Genomic DNA, 9377 nt, shown 5'->3' with positions numbered 1-9377 from the left:
AGGCACGTAAAAAGCTATCTTGCTATCTGGTACTATCAGGGCAGAAACATGAAATTCTTACGGTGAATTGCTCCAGCAAACACATTCTTAGCAAAACGCAGTGTCGGAGAGCTAGAGCCAGAAGAATTTAGAACAAAAGAAGCACAGTTTGTGTACTGAGGTTAATTAACCACTGAAAACTACTTAATAAAGTATAGCTGAGTCTTCAGAACTTGAAAATTCTAATCAGGATGTACAGTGTTCTCTACAATATATCCTGGCTTGGATATATTGTAGCTCAGGATTATGAGTCATGTCATGGTTTGTGATGCCTTGCTGAACTCACACAAAGGGGCTGACCTCACCCCATGGCGTGGAGAAGCAACCCAACCAAAACTTCAGATGTTCCAGTTTACGTCTTTTTTGAGAGGAAGTTCTTTATTCTCTTCATCAAGCATAGGCACCCAGAAGGAAGCAGCTTGCTGGCTCTGAGTGGGAGGGAGGACTCCATGACCTCCAGACGTCCTTACCAACCAACACTTCTATGCATCTGTGAGTTTGCTTGCTCGGTATTACTTAAAATATATACCTTCTCAGACCAGTCACTAAATCTGAGTACAGTCACTGAAGTATTTTTTGTTGCTTATAACCTCCATGAGTAGAAATTAGTCTTACATAATTATTACTTAAAACAACATTCCCAAGTAAGAAAATTCAGACTTTGGTGACAAAATGTTGGCAGTTTCCTCTACACTTATGTGGAACTTCCTCATACAGTCTTGGAAAATTTCAGACATACCTGAAATGAATGTTGGATAGAGTTTTTTTTAAACTCTGGAAATTGAGATTTAAAAAAAATTATGTGTCTAATTCTGGACATTAAAATTATTAAAAAGTTTACTTTGAAGTGCCATACTTGACACTGGGTTTAAGTTTTTCTTTTAAAAGTTATTTTTATTGTTTTGTTGAAAACAAGAACTAACCTTTCCTGCCTATAAATACAATTATGAAAATACGTAAAATGAAATTTTATAGTCCAAATAGCTGGCATGGCATAGTACTTTCAGCATCTGTATTTCCATTTTTGCTTTGCATATCCTTATACTCACAGACCAGAAGAGCAACAATGCAATGCACTCATTCTTTGATGGGCAGATCTTCCAAGAAGCAGAATCAAATTCAGATTTTTTGAATCATCATTGTTTAAAAAAACACTAGCTGTAGAATGAATTAAGTAGGAAATCAAACGCAAAAAAGGACACATTATTGCATGAGGCAACACACAAGGTATTAAGTTAACTCCATACTAAAATAAAGATGGTGAATCATATGTAAGAAAGAAATACAAATAGTAGGACTTTCCTGTAATTGCCAAAAAAAAAACCCAAACTTCTTTTTTATATATGTGTATATTTAAAACTCTCGCTCTTCTAATATCCATGAGGGAACTAAAGGTGCCTGGGAAAATAAATCATGTGAGATTTTCAGTACTGGCTGCTGCAGAGCCCAGAGGAGGTTTGGACAATGCTTTGGAAAAGTGAAGTGTTGTGGAAAATATTACAGTGTTGTGGAAGAAGTAATAGTTTATTAAACATAAGGGCTGCAAAAATGAAATGATGTGTGGTCTGGCAAATGTTTTCTTTTTAAAGTTATGCATCCTGCTCATCCAAAAATATGCTAGAAGAACCCAGAGCTAGTTGAGGACCAGCAGCTGTACATGCCTGCTGAGCACAACAGTCAGAGGGAGTTAATGCAGATCTGCCCTTTGCGCTTTTCTGAGGCAGAGTAAAGTCATTTTTTTTCTACAAGTAGAATAACAGTGATAAACCATTTTCAGAAAAATACTGTATACCTTTCAGAATTTATTTTAGAAAGATTTACCAGTATTTACTGCTCTGTGGGAAAATGGGAATTATGTTCTTAAATTACATGTAGTCACAACACCAATGCTTTGTGTTGTTACCTTGTTCTGTGCCCCAAAGCATGCATATATACTGTTGTGGCCCACTGACCTCAGGCACGTATCACTGGAGCTAGGACTAAAGACCCTGTGAAGTAAAACCAGAAACTGGGGCCACTGTGAGCACTCGTCCCCTGAATTGCACATCTGAAGTATGAGCCCACAGGAAGAGTACCTAAACCAAATCCATAGCTGTGGTACCGCAGAGTTAGCACGCAGTTAGTTTGTAGAGCTGGGAGCTGACAGCATCATGGCAGAAGAGCAGAAAACATTCTCTATTCCTGTAGCTCTTCGTGAATCAACTAGTGTCACCAGTCCTCTGCAAAAGCTACTCCTATTTAGATACTAGTTGCTATGAATGTGCATTGGTTTTTGAAGTTGAAACATTTTGTGTAAAGTAATTTTCAATTTATAATTGGAAGAATTTGCCCCTAAAATTCCATGAAGAAAACAGATGTGGTCCTTGTTTTGTTTTGAACAAACTTGTCAAAAATAGTTTTAGATGACTTCAGAAGTCTTTGTTGTTGCAGGTTTGCGTAGATCTTCACAATGATTATACTATGGCAAAGCCAGCTGGGGTGCTTGTGCAACTGAAATTTGAGCGCTTCATTAAACAAATAGGAAATGAAAGGAATGATGCATTTCCAGAGCCTGAATTCCAGAGCTAGAGCTCCTTGGTAAGCTAGAGCTCACCAGCACAGAAAGCTGTCTGTTCCTTATTTCTTGACCTCTCCAGCACAAACAGCTGCGGTAGGAGTTTGAGATGAGAATCTGATAAAAACTGAATGAGGGCAGAAGGTGATTCTGAAGTGGAAGAACTGCTCTTCAGAGCCTAAAGGGGAACCCTAAATAATTGACATAAATGGCTGGTGTGTCTGAAGACAGCAGGTGCTGAGTGGGCTAGATATATATCATTCCCTAAATAAAATGGATGTCAAGAAATAAAATTAGACTGTCATCCTGAAAGTATATTCTTCTAGTGTTGGTATTAAAAAGCCAGCTGTATCTTTTCTGTCATCCAGTGTTAATAAAAAAAAAATTACATCCATGAGCAAAACAATAAAAAATATCCAAAACTTTTAGACAAGCCTCAGATTCTTTTTCTCTGCTTTGCAAAAGCCAATTGTTTCAAACCTGCACTTGTAAATGCAGCACCTCTGACTTCAGCTAAGTCTCTTAGCTTAGGCAGCATCGTAGCTGAATTGCAAATCTTAAATCTTTTTCCAGAAGTGAAGACTCTGTAAAGGAAGTACCTGGGGTTTTTGGGACGGCTGTTGTCATCTGCTGTTGACACCAGCTTAGGCCTGGCATTGCAAAACAGTAAACTAGCACAGCAGTCCTTTATGTATTGCATTGGAAAAGGGTTCTCCTCAGGAAAGGAAGACAAAGAATTCAGCCATTCCCTTCTAGACTTATTTGTCCTCGCTATCACTGAATAATTAATGAAGATAGCTGAACAAAATCATCTCCAGCTGAAGCTTCAAGAGCAAAGAAAAAATGGCAAAATTTTCTTTAAACTAAGGAATAGCTTCTTTTTCATTAAGCAATGGTTAAACAAAATCAGTGGGATCCGAGAGGGCGCGTTTGTCCTCGTTATGAACCACCATGCTTTGGGGTCTTTGCAGGCAGTTCTGGCTGCAGGCGTTGGCTGCTGGCGCTTTGCTTGCTCAAGAACGATACGCAAAATTCGCCCAGCATTACGATGCAATGCCCTCAGGTACAGCTGAAAATGAATGGGAGTGGCCACGGTCGTGCCGTAACCCACCCCTGCATGCAAAACTAGGAGGACCACTTGATCCTAATAACACATATGTCTATACAGAAATGGCATCACTCCAGACATTTTGGTCACAGTCCCGTTGACAAAGGCCTCATGCTTTTTATAGCCTGGATGCAACCTGACACATGGGGTTGCCTCTCCAGTCTGCCCTGTCTTCTTCAGCTTCGTGCATGTTCATTTGTGTAAGAGTTTGGGACTGTCTTACAACAGATCTAAGGCTTGAGTGCCCTTTACTTCAGAGACATTTAAAACTAAACATAACAGAACATTCAAGATGTTGCAATCAACAGTTTTGTAATCATCAATCATTACAGCAATGGACTTCAAGACACAGTGAGAGGCATTTTTTCAACACCAAATCATCACAATTTGGGCAAGGAAAAAGAGTGACTGTGCCATGTTTCCCCAAATCCCCAGTCACAGTCATTTGGGTTATGGCCAATCAATGCATTTAAGCATACTGTGAGAATCTGAGTTGCAGGCCCACCTGTAGGAAGAATAATTTGTTTCTTTAAGTAAAATTATGATTTCAGTACATTAGAAAGACATGTTATTGTGGCAAATTGTTAGTGTCCTTCACTTGTCTGTTTTTCAGGCAGTTATAATGCTGCATGCGGGGTATTATATCTAGCTATCCTCCCCCTTTATGATTCACCATTTCCTGCACTACTTCCTTGTTGCAAACCTACATGTTTTACAGAAAAGTAATTAGCTAGATTTCATATAATTTCTTTGTATTCATTTAAAGTCTTTCTCTCCATTTTCTTTATGGTGAAACTGTAAACATTTTTCATTTTATACCAATTTTAGATCTAATAAAAACATGGAGCGATAAGGCTATTGTTATAAAATTAATGAAAAGAGATCCTCCTGTAGATAGCAATGATGTGGAAGAAATTAACATAAAACTCTCATGAAAAGAACTATTTTACTGTATAAAACATCTATTTTGCAGCACCTACAACTGTAACAGCACTTCAGAGTACAAGCCCAAAGAGTTTACTGTTTCATTTTAGATGCACTGCGATTTAGAGCTTGCTTCCAAGAGGAGAAGGCTTTTGAGGGATGCAGTTAGGTGACTTGCTACTCACTAATGCCAGGGGGTCAGGTTGCAGCCTGGAGTTCAGTAGTCTGTCAGCTGGCTGCAGATAAGCATTGTTGGAAAATTTGAATTTCAGGTTGCAAATCTTTGGATTGCTCTGCTACAGCAGTAGTAATGTAGGACACCTGGATAACATTTTGAGAGATGAACAATCATGGAGAAACAGCAATGAATGGTGAATTTTTCTGAGGTGGGGACAGATCCGATATCAAACAGAAAATTTTCCAGCTCTTTAGGGGAGGAGTGGCATAGTTACATAGCAAGCACTAGCCTGTCAAGCACCTCTGCTCTTCTGGTGGAAACACAGCTTGAAAATTACTTTAATAATCCCCAGTGCCTCCATCCACAGTCCTGGTTCCACAGTTTCCAAAAAGAGTGACTAGCTGATAGAGGGAGTTGTCAGGAGCGCATGGCTAAGCTATGAAAATAAGAAAAGATTAAAGGGCAACCAGAACTGTTTGCTCAGTCAGAATTTCTGCTGATGACAAATGGGACTTTTTGCCTATGTGAGGCCATCAGGATTTGGTCTAGTAATTTACAGAAAGAATTAAGTGGATGAGATCAGAAGCCACTCCCAGTTACACAGCAGTAAATTCAGAGTAACTTTATTCAATGACATCATTGGAGCTACTCTGGATTTGCACCAACTTCAGTGATAGAGTATAATAGCCTGTTGAGAGTTTAAACTTCATGCCTGAATGTGCAAGAGTGAGAATTGGCTGAGTTATGCAGAGCTCGGCACAGACAGTTGTGTCCAAAGATAACACTGAAGAGGAGCTTTTTGCTGCTGTCCTTATTGTGCTTCTTGCACTATTAAATTCTGCTCCTGTCCAAATGTATCTTTAAGAATGAAAGGCTTGCAACTACAAATGGACTATAAATTATTTATTGTTCCTGAGCTTGTTCTCAGGATAATATCCAAGGGCCCATAGTTATTAATTCTGCATATTCCACGGATGGGTTAGATGACCCACTAGGCTCTTCAAATGTCAATTTGTTCATTCCTAGAATCTATTTTAGCAACGATGTACAGGATAGTCCTTAATATATTATCAGAACACTTTGTATTGCTGTGTTAAATATGTCTTTAATAACCAGTGGGCACACTACCTCTGCTTCCCATGCTTGAAGATGAACCATCCATAAGTTTTTGAAAATCAAGCTCTCCAGAGAAGCAATGAACAACCTATTTGGAATCACCTGCATTCTTCAGCTCAATGCCAGCTGAGGATGCGAGGAATTCGAAATCAAGTCCATTATGGCTGGATGTTCACATGTGTATGTGTCATACGAGATGTGAGCCAAGAAAGGATCATCCAGTGAGGTAGCCTTGTGAAATAAGATACTTCTATCTCTGTAACATGTGCCTGATTTCCATACATCTATTTTTTCCTCCTGTTATCTCTAATATGTAGGGGCAGCTGTAAACTGTCCAACTAGGAATCTGAAGAGAAAAGACCTTTTTTTGACAATGCTATTTGTGCTTTAGAAATTATTATCCTGCACTGAAAACCTGTTTTATAGGATTTTTTTGTTAGCTGATGACCATCAGAATATTACTGCAATCACATGCTGAATTTATTTGTGTATTTAGATATGTATTTTTGATAGGCAAGGCACCTAGTAAGATAACTTCAAAAGAAGTTAGGCACAGCACCCATTTAGATTTCTTTCTGAATTTCACTAAGCACGTATGTACCTTTGGCAGCACCGTAAATCCTTTCCCTGACCTGTTCTTAACCATTAAGAGAAAGTATGTTTTCCCTGAGGAACTTAAAGTCTGTATTAACGGACATTCCTGAAGAAGTAGAAAACGCCTGAGATTTCTTCCTGCAGAGTCACTAAAATTAAGGATGGGCTGTTGGGGGAAGGGTGGAAACTCAAAGAAGCATCTCCTTCTTTACTTGTTCCAGTGTGGCTCAGCAGTTGACTTGGTTTCCCTAACCAGCTCTGCTTCAGTTTCCAGCTTGCATGATATGGTGAAAGTTTGCTTTTATTTTTAATAAATATTTGCTTTGAGAAAAATGGCTCTTGGCTCAAGTTCTGGTCCTTTGCATTCTGAAGCAGCAATTAAGCAATTAAATTAAAGCCTGTAAATAGCAAATGTTTCCATTATAAAACCACTAGCAGCTCCACCTCTTTAAAAAGTAGTGCGATAAAAATGCCTCAGAAATTCTTTGAAATCAGATCTCTGACAAGTATCTAATCTTCATCTTTAAGATAGTGGGAAGAACAGAGGTTATGCAAAATCCATGTATTCCTTCCAAACCAGAAAGCGCTCCAGTTTCCCAGCTACCTAAATTACCTTTTCAAAGTTTCATTTAGTATTACTGTACTTCAGGCAATACTAATATTCAGGTGATTGAGTGCCATCAACTTTGATTTTGATCACTTAAAGAAGATACATATTAATTTTTCTCGTTTCATCCTATGTACTTTGTGGTCTTCGCCATTTCTTTCGTTACACTCCAGAGGTAAACAGACTCTAGCTGCACAGCTTCTCTTCTTTTGGTTCTGCTTTTTTAAAACAGCAGCCTTTTTGGCTTTGGCATCGACATGAGGATAATTACCATGTGGTCTCCATTTGCTTGTAGGTTGAAGACCCCCACCCTAGATCAAAAACAATTTCAGTTGACTGAAACAGCATTTCCCAGCAAATGGAAATTATGCATATCTGGCAAATTTTCAGTGCAAAATGAGTCATCAAAACACACTGAGTGTAAGCATCTTCACCCTTCCTTCCCTCAGCTCTTAATCCAATAATGGCTAAGCATGGAATAAAGCTTCATCTTCAGTATGTATACAAAATACATCGGGGTACAAAGATAAACACTTGATTGCGAGGCAGTCATATAATGAAAAAGCATATAATTTGAATCACATTGGGCTGAAATTAAAATTGCAGCAAACTGTTTGCCAGAGATTCAAACTGTGGAGAACAAATGCACTCTTTTCCTAATTTTTTTTCATCTTCTCTCCCTCTCTCTCCCCCTCTCTTCTCTCAGTGTAGGAGTTCTGCATTGTCACTTGTTTATTTGGCTTCTGATAAAAAAAAAGATTGAAGAAATCCACTGCCACTCATACTTCAAATGAAAAGCAAAATTTAAAAAAGAAAATGTTGTCAACGTTTCTCTAAAAATCTCAACGATGAAATATAATCTGCTGTAGGAGCAGAAGTCAGAGGTGGTTCTGTCACTGAAAAGTGATATTTGGGGCAGTATATGGAATCATTATATGGAAAAAGAAAGGGGAAGGGAACGGGAGGAAAGGGAGGGTGCAAAAAGCTTTGAGGCTCAGAAAGAGAAATCATGAACATACATGTGCTACTTAAAAAGCTGAAGTTTATAAAAAAAGAATTCTTGGCATGGGTGCCTTGTTCTCTGGGCAAGCACATGGTTGCTACTGTGTTGGACTCGCATAGAGGTTCATTACTGAAAGCCAGCAGAGCAGTGCCATCCCTGCAGATGACTCTCAGTTCCTAAGGAAGGACTGGGTGGGTGTCAGCTAGCGGTGAAAAAAGCCATCATTAGAGCGATACTCCACAAAGGAGCCATGGTCATGGGTGATGTTTCTGGCTTCCAGCTTTTGATGAGCTCATTATCAAGTTTGTGATGAACCAGTTCTGTAACTCTTCAGATCCCTGAAATCTGTGGTAGTAACTCAGGCAGAGAGGTGTGTGGAACCTGCCAGTGGTCGTGGCCTGCTCCTGGTGAGGGAGGAGAACCACCGGTCCTTGCTGATCCTTAGCTCTGTCAGCCATGCTTATACCTTTGGTCTGTGTGACATGCCTGCTGACTTCAGCCTTTTTCAAAGGAGTCTATGATGCTCCCATTCTGCTTTGCATCAGAAGTCCTATTGCCTTATTCAATGCATACGTGAACCTGCAGCACTGTCTGAAAGGAAGGCTTAGTTGTGGAGTCTTTGGCACGTGATGATTTCTTGTTAGTTTCCTTTTACACTGGTCAACATACTAATAAAACTTACTGAAACTCAGTAATGATGGGGGAAAGCAGAAAAAAGGCATTGCTGTATAATTTGGTCTCTCCTTTAGAGCACATTGGCAAGTGTGGGGAAACTATTTGGTAAGCGACCCCAGTATGCCACACATACATACATACACCAGTATAATCCAGCATCCACAACAACAGTAAGCACCCAAAAACTTGTGGTGGTGGACAAAGAGTATAAGAAAGCCGAGGCTACTGCTTCTCCATCTCTGACTTACATCTTCTTTTGCAGACCAAAGTGCTCTTTCTTGGCGCTGGCTCTGCGGGGAAGAGAAGCCATGTAGCTGCATTAGCGTGGTGCCAGCCTCGAGCTGATGCACTTGCACTCTGCCTCTCAGCTAGATCTTCAGATGGTGTCGTTGGCCCGGTGCCACTGAACCCAGTAGAGCAGTGCCAGCAAGCAGAGCATGGGATTTGGCCTTGCATTTTTAATGCATATAATTGGTTTAGACTACGAGATAGGAGCTGATGATCATCTGAATTGAGAAGCTGAGCATCTTAAAAGAGGCAGGAGTGCAGAAAGTGTATCTGTACAATTTTTGACAAAGA

This window comes from Phalacrocorax aristotelis, chromosome 1 (assembly GCF_949628215.1).
Source record: "Phalacrocorax aristotelis chromosome 1, bGulAri2.1, whole genome shotgun sequence".
Classification (NCBI taxonomy): Eukaryota; Metazoa; Chordata; class Aves; order Suliformes; family Phalacrocoracidae; genus Phalacrocorax; species Phalacrocorax aristotelis.
The sequence above is the reverse complement of the archived record's forward strand: the minus strand, read 5'-3'. Positions refer to the sequence as shown.